The sequence below is a fragment of the Anastrepha obliqua genome, chromosome 6 (genome assembly GCF_027943255.1).
Source record: "Anastrepha obliqua isolate idAnaObli1 chromosome 6, idAnaObli1_1.0, whole genome shotgun sequence".
Taxonomy (NCBI): domain Eukaryota; kingdom Metazoa; phylum Arthropoda; class Insecta; order Diptera; family Tephritidae; genus Anastrepha; species Anastrepha obliqua.
Window position 1 is genome coordinate 33,851,345 of NC_072897.1, and position 15,135 is coordinate 33,866,479.

Below are 15,135 nucleotides of genomic sequence, written 5' to 3' on the forward strand. Positions count from 1 at the left end.
GAATCTTGGTGAAACCAAATTAATAAAAACATTTTTCTAATAGCGGTCGCCCCTCGGCGATTATTCTGCCAAGCAAAATCCTCTAATAAAAAACCATCTGCCATTCGAAGACGCCAGGAAACTGCAGGTGCCTTAAAGCGCCTTTTATGTATATAAATAACATGTTTTTTCTTTTCCTTTCTTTACCTTTCTCTTTATATGCTGTTTGCTAACTTCTCCGTTTTTTTTATTTTATGTTACTGTATTCTTCATTCTATTTACTTATGTATATATGTTACAGCGACGTTTCACGTTCAACTTGAAGAAGCTGCGCATTCATATTGGGGTTGTTGTTATTGTAGCAGTATACGGTTCCCTGTCAATGTTATATACATCCCCGATCATCTTCTCATCTAGCTCATCTAACGGTAGGCCCAGAAAACTTGCAATTTCGGCAGGTCGGGTCCAGAGGGGTGTTAGATGAGTGGATTTGATGGGGCATGTGAAAAGGTGGTTAGTGTCTTCATATGCTAGACATGTGTTTAGTATGTCGGGGTCAATTTTGGATTATTAGGAGTTTAACCTAGTACAGTATCCAGAACGTAATTACGCCAAGCTTACGCGGATCTCTCGAGGTAGCTGGAGCTCTTCGTCTGCTATGGGTGGTTAGAGTCCGAATAACGACATTCGGGGGTCGGGAGCTTAAGAAGGCTCTAAGTGTCTCCCCATGAATGTCGTTTATAGTCTGTTTGTGCACTGTCTGGTCCAGTCATTGTCGATCTGTTTTGACCTGGATCTCGTCGGCGTAATTGAAAAGGTGCCTGCTTACGGGCCTGGGAGGCGTTCAAGGCTAAAGCAGGTGTCTGCGGTGGTACCATATTAGAAATAGCTTGCTGAGCAGTTTGTTGTGCTCCTTCACAGAGAACATCTGTGCCTCGTCATGTAGGTATTGGAGTTGGTACATCAGGAAGTAACCCGTCGCTGTCCGAATGACAGTCTGAAACTTCGTCCCATGCGTATCACTGGTTCCAGACGACCAGAGAGACGGAGCGTAGCTTAGAACCGCCCAGCCAATTGCCTTTAATGTCGCCAACAACATTTCTTTGTCCTTGCCCCAAGTACTGCCGGATAGCGATTTGAGGACCCTGTTGCGGCTTCAGACTTTAGTAGCAAATGCGGTTGGGGGCGCAGAGAAAGAGAGCGAACTGTCAAAAGTGGACAGTCGCTATTGGTGTGTTGTCGATTTTTACCTGGTGGTAGGTGGTAAAGAGGGTCGCCGTGGACTTTGTGGGGGAAAGTTGTAGATTCCTCGCAGGGAAGAAACGAGAAAGGCAGGTGAGGTGGTCGTTCACCTCGGCGCACAGACGATTAATGCCATTGCCCGTCGCCATTATCGTATAGTCGTCAGCGTAGGAGGCCAGGGAGACTCTCTCTGGTGGTTTGGGGAGCTTGGAGATATAGAAGTTGAAAAGCAAGGGGGAAAGACACCACCCTACGGAACTCCTTGCTTTATCTTCCTCTGTTTAAAGATTTGGTCTCACTGTATTACCGACGACGGTCGACCACTCAGATAGTTCGCAAACCACTTCTTCAGACCTGGCGCGAATGTCGAATGTAAAATATCGTGGCGTGGAGTGACTGACAGCCTCGAAAACCTTCTTTAGGTCCGGCGCTACTAGGACAGTCCTCTCCACTCTCCCTGATTTCCACTAGTCAGGAATCCCGAGATTCGCCGTGGCGCACTGTTGTTCGGAAGCTTGTGCAGTCGTCTGGTGGCCCGACGCTTGGCTCTGCCGGCCGGAGGATGCAATATGATTTGCCGGCTAAAGCAGCTCGTGCATCTCTTCGGGTCCGACGAAATGCTACCGTTGAACGTGATGTTCACCTTGTCATTGGGCTTTTTCGGGTTCGACAGGGACCTTACGGTGGACCAGAGCCTACTCATACTATGAGTGCAGTTGCAGGTCTTCAAGTGATCTTCCCAATCCGTCCGCTTATGTTGGGTGACCAGTTGCCGAATCTCCAAATTGATATCTTTTATGTGGGAATCCCAGTATTGGCCTGGCGTAGGTGGGTCAAGCTAGGTGGGAAATTGGGACGTATGTCCCGACTCCTTCCAGCGGGAAAGAAGTGAGCCATAGTAGCTCTGAGCACCTTGCTGAATGCGCGTTCACCTACTCGCACGTCGGTGGGGATGGGGAGAGCGGCAAAGGTTCCTTGGTAAATTCCGCCGTAATATATTTATAACCGGTGATCCGCGGAAACAAAGTTGGCGGATCTCACAGTCGAGATGATAATGGACAAGTGGTCTGATGCAAACTATGTCATAGATTACCAGAATTACCCACTACCCTGGTGGCGGCGCCGTCGTTCACTGTGCTGAATGTGGAGTCGTCTATATGCTCTGCCAAGTGCTGTCCCCTACGATCGTTTGGTAGGCTTCCAAAGATCGTGATGCGCGTTAAAGTCACATATTACCAATCGGTTTTCATCTCTGGTGAGCGCAATAAATTCAGGGTAATATCCTGCCGAGCAGCAGGTGAAAGGGGGTGTACATACATATATTATAAATTTCGAGCTCGGCATCACCTGACTGGACAGCTACACCTTGACATTCTAAGGTCAGTCCTTGCGGCTGATGCCTTCGTCGAAAAGACGATACTGCACTATGTGGTGGACTATAAACGCTAGGCCTTCGCCGCTATCTCTCTCGCGATCCTTTCTGTGCACGTAATAGCTATCCCTGGTAATCAGACAGGAGCTCTTCTATTTTGCTCATGAGTCCGTTGCAGTTAAGTTGAAGGACCTTGAAGCTCTTCGGGAGTATTGTCGTAACGCCGGGTGTGAGGGATGCGTGTGGTTTACTGTGTTGGTCCTGCTGTGCGTTCCGCAGTTATTGTTGATGCCTGATGGTGATGGGCGGCTGCCCCATAGGGGGCCGTTGCGAGTGCAGAACTCTGCAATAGGAGGCAACGCAGTCGCATGTCCACTCACGGGTGGTGCGCAGGCCAGAGCACCTCCGAAATTGGCACCAGGCATTGCAATAATTGCACTTAACACGGAACAGACTGTGAGGGAGACCAAGAGCTAAGAGTTCCCGTTTGGCCGCACATAGATTAATTTCCGACTTTCGGAGGACTCCGCTGTAGTATGCTATCCCTTTTTCTTGCCCATTTATGATCTGTGATAGTACTTTTCTCCCACGACTGGGCTACGATTACACAGGCGTAGTACAAAGAAGCTCTTTCAGCTGTTGGAATACTTCCTCATGTTCCTTGTGCCTCAAAAAAGCGCCTTTTTTCTTAGTGAGATCGTGGGGACTCTGGACCACATTTGCGAATCCTGGAGCAAAACGGGGGTAATACATGCATTATTCTAGAAAACTTCACATTTCGTGCACATTTCTTGGTCGTGGCCAATCTTTGGTTGTCACCTTATGTCCAATATACGTGGCTTTAGTTTTCAGCAAGGTGCACTTCTTTGGATTCAATCGTAAATTAGCTGAGGCAATACACTGAAGGGCTTTTTCCAAATTTTCCCGATATTCGCAAACAATTTTTACCCGTGATGGTGATGTTATCAAGATAGGCCAAGCACGTTTTCCAGTGAAGTCCCCTCACCACATGCTCCATCTGGCACCCAAAGATTGCTGACGTGTTGCATAATCCAAATGGCATCACGAAAAAATACTACAATCTATCTCCTATGCTGAATGCTGTCTTCTCAATCTCTACCGGCCAGTAGCTACTTTTTAAATCCAGTGTGAAAACCTTTTCGTGCCGGATAAAGTGTCGAGAGTGTCATCTAACGACGGTAACATCTTTTTCGTAACATCATTCAGCTTTCTATAGTCCACACAAAATCTGGTGCTTCCACCGTTCGTTTTAGCCAGCACAACCGCTGAGCTCCCAGAGCTTATTGATACGTTTTAAACAGTACACCAAACACATTGCTGTATATGTTGGATAATTCGATTTGCTTTTCCGCCCTTAGATAGTGGAACTCGGCTTGAGGAATTGTCTTTACATCTCTTGTGTCTATTCGATGTTTCCCAATGGCAGTTTTTCCAAACTTTCTAAAATCACCGTTGAATATGCTCCCTTATACAGAATAACTGGTGACTTAAAATCATTTAGCGTCCTTACTGGAACCCTCGCAGCCCACAGCCTACTTCCACATTAGCCAATATAGATAACTGCTTCAGTTTTTGGCGAAATCCGTTGACGGTGGCTTATCCCCGATAATCAGTGGTACTGCTTTTATCCGAATCCAAGATAAATCCGTGAATCCGTGCAGAAGCATGAAATGTACACCAATTATTACTTCGTCCACGAGTTCAGCCAATAAAAATCTGTGACCAGCTTACAAAGTTCCAGTAACAACCTCGCAAACTGCCTTTGCGGAAGTCGTAGCTCTATCTCCTATTGCTATCAGAAGCTCGTACACAACCAATGGTTCTATATTACTGTTTACGATGTCTGACCGAATGATCGAGTTCATTGCACATGTATCCAGGGTAAGCACTTCGAATCGCGCATTTACAGTTCCCATTACTGTCAAGTTGTACTTTTCCTTTCAATTTATGAGACGGAGATTGTAGGGCATTCAGTTGTGGGAAACAGTTATCGCCCCTTAGAGCTATTTTGTTTTAGATTAACAGCGGTTGTGTATCGGGATACTGCAATTGCGTGCAATATGCCTAGTCTTATCGCAGTTGTAACACTTTGTATCCAAGCTTCGGGGTCGGTAAATTGAGGTAAGGACTCTCTTATTACTTTTCTTGTGATTTTCTCCATCGAGGTAGGCTGTTCAACTTTAACCCGGTGGACTTTATGCACTGGTTGGATAAAGTGAGCTTCTGTTTCCTGTGTCAGTATAAAAGTCACTGTTTCAGCATTTCATAAATATTATATATATGAGAGCTTGACACTTCTTCTTTTCCTGAAATGTAGTGTTTCCTTCGCATAGCACAAATGTGCTAAATGCTCGATCTCCGTCGTTTACTCAGGCCAGGTTTCATTTGTTTTCTGGCTGCGATTCATCGGTTCCATCTGGAACATTTGTTGCTTTTATTGAGTGTTTCACCCAGCTCCTCTTCCAATTTATGGTATTAATTTTGATATTTTTCCAAAAATGGTGGGATCTACAGACTTAACACAATTCCGAACGGCGGATGGTTTTTATGAGGAGCTTTTCTATGACAGAAATATACTCGAGGCCTGCCAATGCCTGTCGAGTGGCGGCCGTTATTTGAAAAAACTTGTTCTATCCTTTGCCCGCAGATTCGAACCTGTGCGTAACCGAATGGTAAATGCACCAATCCATTCGGCTATGGCAGCCACCGGAGTTCACCGGGTGATGCCATATTAAAACCTTATCAGGCCTTAAAACCCACACGGGGATATCAAACACCACGCAGATATCAAACACCACAAACGGAACCTCCACGACTCCTCGGAGATCTCTAGAGCAACACCACTGCTTCTTCTTTCTGCACCTCAGCAGACGTTATCAGTATGCAGATGGTCAAAAATTTTGGTCTGAAGGGAGAGAACACCTCACAATCTTCAATTTGTCCTTGACCACTGTCAACATACCAGCATGTATGTCCTGCATGTTAAGGTACCCCGCACGATATTAACCATCTATTCACATGTCCCCTTAAACTTATTCATCTAACACCCTCCTCCCTTTGAAACCAACCCGTCGAAACAGCATGTTTCCTGGGTCTATCGTTAGATAAGATAGACGATGATGACCGATAACTACACTGGCAGGACTTAATTAACTGCGACAAGAACAACCGGCTACGGCGGCCACTGAATATATATGGTAGGCGGAAGTGACAGTCGGGGCTTAAACTAATAGTTGCCGATCCATATTGTTTAAGTGCAAACCCATTGATCATCAGTATTATTCAAGAACGCTTAGCCAAAGTATCTAAACCTACTGGTATACCACGCGGAACAGTGACAAGGAAGATGTCTGGTATATCCTTCTTCCTCCTCATTCTTGCAGCATCTACAATAGTCGATATGAGGTACATTCAATCTTTGATCGTGTCGACCTAAGAGAAATCGCCTTGTGAATAAAGCAACTAGCATATAAATGTTTTTCCTTTACCGAATGGCATGAATAATCCAGTCGTTATTTCTCAATTCACTACTCGTTTGACTATGGAATCATTTTTCATCAAATCAATTACTATCCCTGGGAATACACTCACAGCGAAGAGAGATTGTCGTCTTTGTCGACAAGGAGGCGAAAAGCAAGAATCCAGTATATCATCAGGAATCAAAAATCTTTTATACATGGGCTTCCATCAAATCCATAAATAAATATGATTTCATATTTTACCATAAATTTCCTCTTAATCACCTTTTTTTTCTTCAGCCTTCTTCGAAAAGATACAATACTTAAAAATAAATTATAAATGTGGCGCATTTAAAAAAGGTGTCGAAGGGTTAAGACGCACACCACAAATAAGAGAAGGAGCTCGGTCAAATACCCAATAAAGGGTGTAATTATATACATATACATATTATTTGAATATAAATTCATCCAAAATATGTAAATCGCGATATTAACGTAAAAACGAACTGTAGGTATCCGTCAGTAATTTTTGGCGCCTAATTTCTGGAAGCGCGCCATGTCGTCAATTAACTGCTTATGTGTAGTCATCCGCGGTTCAGACGGTAACGAAGTAACATGGGCAATGGCTGCGTTAGTTTTATCGTGCATGACCAACACAATCTCAGTTTTTTACGACCTCTCTTGTGAAAAGACCTTTTTACGTCAGCACATTAGCTGATTCCTTCGCTGAGAGCCGATTACAGTCTTGATGGTGGTCACACCTGTTTTTCGTTTATTTCGTTTATTATAAGTCTAAAACATAATTATTGTTTTTACAGACCACTTAGATCTAATATGAGCTTAAATTACTAATATATTATTGTACTATAATTATTAAATAAATTAGAAAAAAGAGTTTAGAAGTTTATAAAATTCATTTTTTGAAACTGAAAAGTCAAGTGGAATAGAACTCGAGATCTTATTGAATTCTCTTAAGGGGGAGGTAGGGTTTAGCGCTAAAAAAAAAACACTTTTTTTGTGAATTTTTTACAGAAATATGGCTTAAGATACTTTAATAAAATCAGTTACATGTTATTGTACATCTTTTCAATAAGTTTTTAAAAAATATTAATAATAAAATATTGACAAATAAGCCCATGACAGAGTTTTTTTGGAGATATGTTTTTCGAGAGGTGCTCTGCGGTGCCAATCGGCATTCGTCGTAGAATCATCTGAAACTAAAAAAGTCGAATTTTTCAGTTAAAGTATGACGTAATGCTCCCCCCTACATTAATAAAATTTTTTTTTTTTTATTTTTGTAGTTTTGGTGGCAAAAAAACGTAAAACGAGCATTTTTGGCGAAAAATTTCGCCATTTTTGTAAGTGAAAAACAACCTTAAAAAACAAAAAATAAAAAAAAACAGTGTAGGGGGGAGGTATTTTTGATTTAGAAAACGTGTGCCAAATTTGAAAAGAATCGGTTGAATAGTTTCGGAGTTGTGATTGGCACCGACTTTTAAGAAGTCGTTTCGGGAAAAACGCGTTTGAAAAAATGACTCTGAGAAATTATCGATGCTCCGCATTCGAGGTAGAGTGCCTACAAAGGCTATAACTTTGAGAGTTCTGCTCCGATCCACTTAAAATTTTGACACAACATTCTTGAAATGATTTACTATAAGATTAGTGAAGAAAAAAAATTTCGATTTTGTGACCCTACCCCCCCCTTAAAGCGCGGGCAATATAAGCATTACGCGAATAATTCGTGTTAAGAAATTTAAGATGAAATGAATAAGTATTGCGTAACGATCTAGTAGGAATATGAAAGTAAATGCAACGTAATAGGGATGCACAGTCCACTTCTCGTTTAATCGCACTAAAAACAAAAGACAGTGAGAGTATAGACCTTCTACTCTCTAGAGACCTTAAGTTAATTAAAATCAAACGGGTATGATAGGAAGGGATACGATTTGAGAATTTTAACGACCTGAGAGCATGTTTAAAGAACACTTTCTGTACACGTTCAATTCTCTCAAATGCATATTCTAATCTAGAGCGAACAAAGGAAGTATAAAATAATTTGTGATTGTAAGAGTCCGATAACATCGAGCTATTACACCGTATAAAACCTAGATCTTTGAATTCATGAACAGATTGTAGTAAAGTATTATCAATGCTGTAAGATGACTGAAAAACCTTTTGAGTTTTAGCGAGAGTGACATGAAAACATTTCTAAATATTTAGAGAGATGCCAGAGTTACTGCACTAGCGAGCGAGCGCATTAATTTCCATTTGCAACATAGGAACATCCTCATTTTTTCTAATGGCCGAAAATATTTTCAAATCATCGGCATACAAAAGAAAGTTAGCAAATGAAAAACAGGTACAAATATCATTAATAAATAGAACGAGGAGATGAGGCTCTAAAATACTGCCTTGTGGTACCCCTGAAGATGCAATGAACGGTTCCGAACGTTCACCCTGAATCGTTACCTCACATCGTCTATCGGATAGATAAGATTTCAACCATTGAAAGAAAACAGAATGGAAACCAAGCGAGGCTAGTTTACGTAATAGAATTGTATGAGACACTCTATCAAATGCTTTAAAAAAGTCCGTGTAAACACAATCGACTTGAAAACCTTCAGGAAAAGTTCCAAAGCAGTAATAACCAAAAGCAGCCAGGTTGGAAACTGTAGACCTACCCGAGATACATCCATGCTGATTGGGCGAGATTAAGCTCTTAGTTACAAAGTACATTTTTTCTTTTACAATTCCTTCGAAGAGTTTAGAAATAATAGAAAGCTTCGAAATCGGTCCATAGCTGCACACATCATTCTTTTAGCCACTCTTGAAAGTAGGGGTGATAATTGTGATTTTCCAATCGTTGATAAAAACTCCCGAAGATAAAGGTTTATTAAAAACTAATTTGAGAGGAATGACAATAGCCGGGCAGTTTTTAAGAAAAATTACGGATAGCCCATCCTTATCAGTCTGCGAAGAAGGTTTTAAACCCAAAATCCCATTCCCAATGTGCAGGAAAACCAGGTTTAAATAGCCAAAATTCAAAGATGAAGATGGATTATCATGACAAGGAGAAAACGAGTACGTATCACCACTAGTGAAATTAGATTTGAAAAAATCGGCAAACAAATTGGCTACGTCCTCAGGAGTAGACGCTGATTTGTCATTAAAACGAATCGCAGAAGGGACCCCAGCACCTGATTTTTTAGACTTAACAAATCGCCAGAAGGCCTTAGGATTAGACTTAATATTCTCTTCAATCCGAATAATATAGTTCCTGTATAAAAATTTATTTATACAGTTGAATTTTTGTAAGCAATGCTTGTAGTTTATAACGATAGATTCATTCTTAGATTATAAAAATTGCTTGTGAAGCTTATTCCGCTAATTTTGAAGTTTTTTAAGTTGTTAAGTGTACCATGGAAGTTTAAAAGGTTGTTTTTTAATTTGTGGTACATATTTCATAAAAATTTTAAGCAACTGTGTTTTAAAGGTAGAATAGCACTCAACAATATCTAATCCAGAAAGAAAGTAAATTTTCATAATTCATAATTGTCATGTAAAATGCTGTTTAACCTAGAAAAGTCACAACAGGAGAAATTCAAAGCCATTGTCTCGTCTTGTTTACTACTCGACAACTCGTAAAACTCAATTTTAAGCATTAAAGTGGCATGCTGTTTATCTGTTTATTTAAAAAATTTTCAACTACTTGTTTGCAATTGTTTCTACATGAAGTCGTTTGTGTAAGTAATGACGAGCATTTTTAACCCAGAATCATTAAAATCGGTTCATTTTTGACTAAGTTATGAGCATTTAAAACAAAAAAAGGTCTTATATAATTAAAAAAAATCGATTTTGAGCCGAAAAACAAAATTGCCGATAAATCTTCAAAAAAAAAATTTCTTCGGGTGAACAAAAAAATACGTATCTCATTATTTTGACCAGAGAGCAACATATTTGAGTTACATCGTAATCGAAGAAGATGTCCCGAATAGCCCGGTTGAGTTGAAGTGGAAGGCATCTATATTAGAATTTTTTGAAGTGAAAACTTCTTTAGAATCGTTGGGAGTGATTTGAGGAAAAGTGAAACGAAAAAAGCGACCCTCTTGGCTACGAAGCGTTATATTATATGTTGATATAAACGTAGCGACGAACTAAATAAAAATAACTTTTATTTTTTCTTGTGATTCGAACCAAGGATTTTGGATCGGAAGCTCACATTGCTAGTCGCTCGGCTATCGCGCCATGCTGTCTTCGCTGGCCTAAAAGTTATTTAGTTACGAAGCGTTATATTATATGTTGATATAAATAATTTTTGTGAGCGTGTAATTCTCAAAAGGTTTATTAGGTTTATTATTTAAAATGTATTGACTAGGTAGTGTGGTTATCAGCTTAACATCTGATAGATCCTCCATCGGAGGACAACAAATGTTAAACTGATTTTTGGAAATGGGTGGAGTGTTTTAGGGGCTTGCCTCCACCTCTGCCACGGGTTGGCCCGGTATTGCAGTACCGCCGGGATTTCGGCCTTGAATAAATACAAGAAGAAATATACTAATACATTTAGCCTTGGTGGGAAGAACCATAAATTTTTATATGAATACATGTAAACGAAAATGATTTTTTTTTTTTTTTTGAAATTTGCATTGTAGGACATTTCTGATTATTTATTGAAAACAGTGTTTTGGTTTAGATACTGAAAGTCAGTTTAAGTGAATCGGTATAAACATTTCGTACATTAATTTTTGTGAGAGTGTAATTCTCAAAAGGTTTATTAGAAAATGTATTGACTAGGTAGTGTGGTATCTGTTCTTATTAGCTTAACATCTGATAGATCCTCCATCGGAGGACAACAAATGTTAAACTAATTTTTGGAAATGGGTGGAGTGTTTTAGGCGCTTGCCTCCACCTCTGCCACGGGTTGGCCCGGTATTGCAGTAACGCCGGGATTTCGGCCTTGAATAAATACAAGAAGAAATATACTAATACATTTAGCTTTGGTGGGAAGAGCCATAAATTTTTATATGAATACATGTAAACGAAAATGAAATTTTTTATTTTTTTGAAATTTGCATTGTAGGACATTTCTGATTATTTATTGAAAACAGTGTTTTGGTTTAGATACTGAAAGTCAGTTTAAGTGAATCGGTATAAACATTTCGTACATTAATTTTTGTGAGAGTGTAATTCTCAAAAGGTTTATTAGAAAATGTATTGACTAGGTAGTGTGGTATCTGTTATTATTAGCTTAACATCTGATAGATCCTCCATCGGAGGACAACAAATGTTAAACTGATTTTTGGAAATGGGTGGATTGTTTTAGGCGCTTGCCTCCACCTCTACCACCGGTTGGCCCGGTATTGCAGTAACGCCGGGATTTCGGCCTTGAATAAATACAAGAAGAAATATACAAATACATTTAGCTTTGGTGGGAAGAGACATAAATTTTTATATGAATACAAGTAGACGAAAATGGAAGAAATTTGTAAGTCTGTTTCTTCGGTCCGTTTGGGTATTTTTTTTTTGACAACATCGAAACCAAAGCATTTGTATCATATTTTATCTATCATAAGCCACTCGTATCATTTGTTGAAATTGAAAACATTGAGGATGAATAATGATAAAATGAAGAAAATAAAATATGAACTTTATAGCAATATTATAATGAACCTATAATTATCCCGCTCCTAATGCTGCTTTCGTCTTATCCTCTCTCAGTTTGTTTTACGGAAGGTTTCACTTCTATCGAGTCTAACCGTTAGACTGGTATTTTTTTATTTGTACCCGTATCAAATTTAAATTTTCAATGCCAATCTAACTTAAACCAAAGGCAAGATGTGCATATAATCTCGTGTAGGAACCCCAGTTATCATTCACATTATTTTTTAAATACCCATAACTTAGTCGAAAATGAACCGATTTCATTGATTCTGGTTCAAAATGATCGCCATTACTTACACAAGCAACTTCATGAAGAAACAATTGTAAACAAGTAGTTGATAATTTTTTATTTTGCAAAAAACAAAAAGTGCGAAACAGGTTTTCTACTCAAAAATTCATTCCTCATTTTAGCTACTGGGCATTCAGCTCAATTGAAGTTCGAGGTGTCCTCTTGATTTGGAAAAAGTTATAAAAAAAAACAAAATACACTTTTTGAAATATTAAATTTCGAAAAAATTTAATTTTTTTTTCTTTTTTGCTAAATAAAAAATTTTCAACTAATTTTTTGCAATTGTTTCTACATGAAATCGCTCGTGTAAGTAATGACGATCATTTTGAACCCAGAATTATTAAAATCGGTTCATTTTTGACTAAGTTATGGGCATTTAAAAAAAAAAGTTTCTTATATAATAAAAAAAAAATCGATTTTGAGCCGAAAAACAAAATTGCCGATAACTCTTGAAAAAATTTTTTTTCGGGCGAACAAAAAAATACGTGTCTCATTATTTTGACCAGAGAGCAACATATTTGAGTTACATTGAAATCGAAGAACATGACCCGATTAGCCCGGTTGAATTGAAATGGAAAGCATCTTTCGAAACAATTAATTTGTACCAAATCAAGGCTTAATAGATTATCAATTATATAATATTATATATGATTCTAGTGATGATGTCACATTAGTTGGGATTAGACTGTGCTTATAGAAGTTAGTAGAGCAAGAAACATTCGGAATATTAAAATCCCCAAAAACACTAATATGGTTATCATCAACCTTATTTAGAACTAGGGAAACAATGTTGTCCGTATGCGACTTGTAAAGATCAAAATTACTATTGCGGTATGTAAGATACAAGTAAGTATAAAGAGCCATATAGAGATGATCCCTTTATACAAACACACATTGATCAATAATTGGATCCTCATTTAAAATCGAGATATGGAATGCTTGTAGCTTACGTTGCACTGCAATGAGAACTCTACTTTCTACATTTCGGTCTTTTCGAAAAACACTGTATACGGTTGAGTCGAAGTATTCATCGTCAAAAAAGTTAGCACTGAGCCAGGTTTCAACAAAAATTATGACGTCAAAATCTAAATGAGAACTGCGGGTGCGAATTGTCTCCGACTTAGTACGAATGCAACCCATATTCTGAAAATGAATGTTTAAATGGTTTAGTGATGCAAAAGTATGTACTATGACAATTGGCTAAATTATTTTGCCTGGACAATCTTTCTTTTGAAAAAAATTGTAAGGGCGGACCTTGACGTCAGCAGGCCAAACGGACGGTTTTAGAACTTGGTCAAAAAATGATGACAGAACCCGTAGGTTGGTAGGTAGGTAGGGTGGTTGTCATAAGACACACTTAGACCTTACGCGGGTCCATTGTGATACCACTGGAGCTTATCCTTACTCTACGTGTTCCTTTTCAAACCATCCGGTTGCTTTAATAAACGAGCAGAGCTTCGTTAGTTTTAGATGGGCTATATCCGCTACATCGGTTAGAAATGCTGTATCAAGAGTGCGCAGTCTTCTCATAGCTAGGCTTTCACTCTCACATAAAAGGTGTCTGACTGTTTCCTCTTCTTCTGTATTAAGACAGCTTCTACAGAAATCGAAGTACGAGAGTCCTAACCTTCTAGCGTGGCTGCCTATTAAACAATGACCAGTTAATACACCTATCATTTTTCTTATAGCTTCTCTGTTGAATCTTAGCAAGATCTTCGATCGACCGCTGTTTCAGTTCGGCCATGCTGTCTGCTTAGTTCGCATGTTGTGAGGTTTTGCCAGCTTGTATTTACCTTTTTGATGGTTTCCCTATCTATAAGTAATTTACAAGTGGCTATGGGTATGGGTATCAGCGCCTTATCCGGTTCGAGATCGAGCGTTGTACCGGTTCTTCCAAGTTCGTTCGCCTTACAGTTTCCTGCAATGTTCCTGTGGCCTGGTACCCAGATAAGGTGAACCTTGTAGCACTTAGATACGTCATCTAGTAGTTTAAAACATTCTAGAACTGTTTTTGACGAGTGCGTTTTTGATTCAAGCGCTTTTATTGCTGATTGACTGTCCGAGTAAATGAAGACTTCATTTGTGGATAATACTCTCGTTTTTATTTCTTTAAGTCCCTCTTTTATGGCAGTGACTTCCGCCTGAAATACACTGCAATGATCAGGTAAGCGAAATGATTGGCATACTCCGAGTTTGTCGGAGTAGACCCCTACACCTACTTTGTTGTCCAGTTTTGAGCCATCTGTGTAGATGTTTAAGTCATTTATCTTAACAATGAGCCCGTTATCCCATTCCTCTTTGGAAGGAAATACTGTGACAAAGGATTTATTAAAATTGATGTCCTTGGTCCTACAGAAATCCGTTGTGCTGGGAATGCAGGGGAATTGTTCTAAAATTGAGGAGTGTCCTCTTTGGTTCGTTCTGAGTAGGCCGATTTCTCTTAGTCTGAGAGTTGCTTTGGCAGCTGTTTGCTTACCGTATTGCTCTATTGGTAAAATGTTAAGCATAACATTTAGTGCATCTGTGGGTGTGGTTCTGAGGGCCCCGCAGATGCAAAGACTGGCCATTCTTTGTACGGGTGCCATGGTTCTTTTAATGTACAATTTGTGTAGAGCTGGCCACCATACTAATATGCCGTATGTTAGAATTGGTCTGACAATTGCCGTGTTAAGGGGGGAAGCTGGTCTAGAATTTTGAAAAAATCGAAAAATTTTTTTTTGTCCTAAAAGGTGCTTTAGGGTCTTAGAAATAATATACCAAATGAGGGATGCCAGCAAAAATATCTAAATGCCCAAATTTTTCATTCGACGGCAGTGCCTCGCAGGTATGCCCCGAAGCTATTTACAACTTTAAACGCGTTTTTCTCGAAATCACTTTTTTTAAACTGGCCGAAGACATAACTCGAACAAATCTTTACCGATTCTTACGAAATTTTGACAATACATTCGAAATACCTTTCTCCGGAGACGTACGTAGGATTTTTTATTTATATTACATAGTTTTTTTTTTAATCAACAATTTTATGTCGTTCTTTATAGTGAAAATTGTAACTTTTTGTTCAAACGTGCACCATTTCGCGAAAAAACAAAATATCGAAAAAATCCTACGTAAGT

At 39.2% G+C, this 15,135-nt stretch overlaps 2 non-coding genes and 1 pseudogene across 2 annotated transcripts; all 3 read left to right on the forward strand.

Moving 5' to 3' along the window:
* Positions 1 to 10,424: 10,424 nt before the first annotated feature.
* LOC129250968 (U2 spliceosomal RNA) lies at positions 10,425 to 10,609 on the forward strand (annotated as a pseudogene).
* Positions 10,610 to 10,841: 232 nt separating this feature from the next.
* On the forward strand, positions 10,842 to 11,037 carry LOC129250911 (U2 spliceosomal RNA). The gene has a single exon (XR_008582847.1). It is a non-coding gene; the product is annotated as a U2 spliceosomal RNA (small nuclear RNA).
* A 232-nt stretch (positions 11,038 to 11,269) lies between these two features.
* LOC129250952 (U2 spliceosomal RNA) lies at positions 11,270 to 11,465 on the forward strand. The gene has a single exon (XR_008582874.1). It is a non-coding gene; the product is annotated as a U2 spliceosomal RNA (small nuclear RNA).
* The last annotated feature ends 3,670 nt before the right edge of the window (positions 11,466 to 15,135 follow it).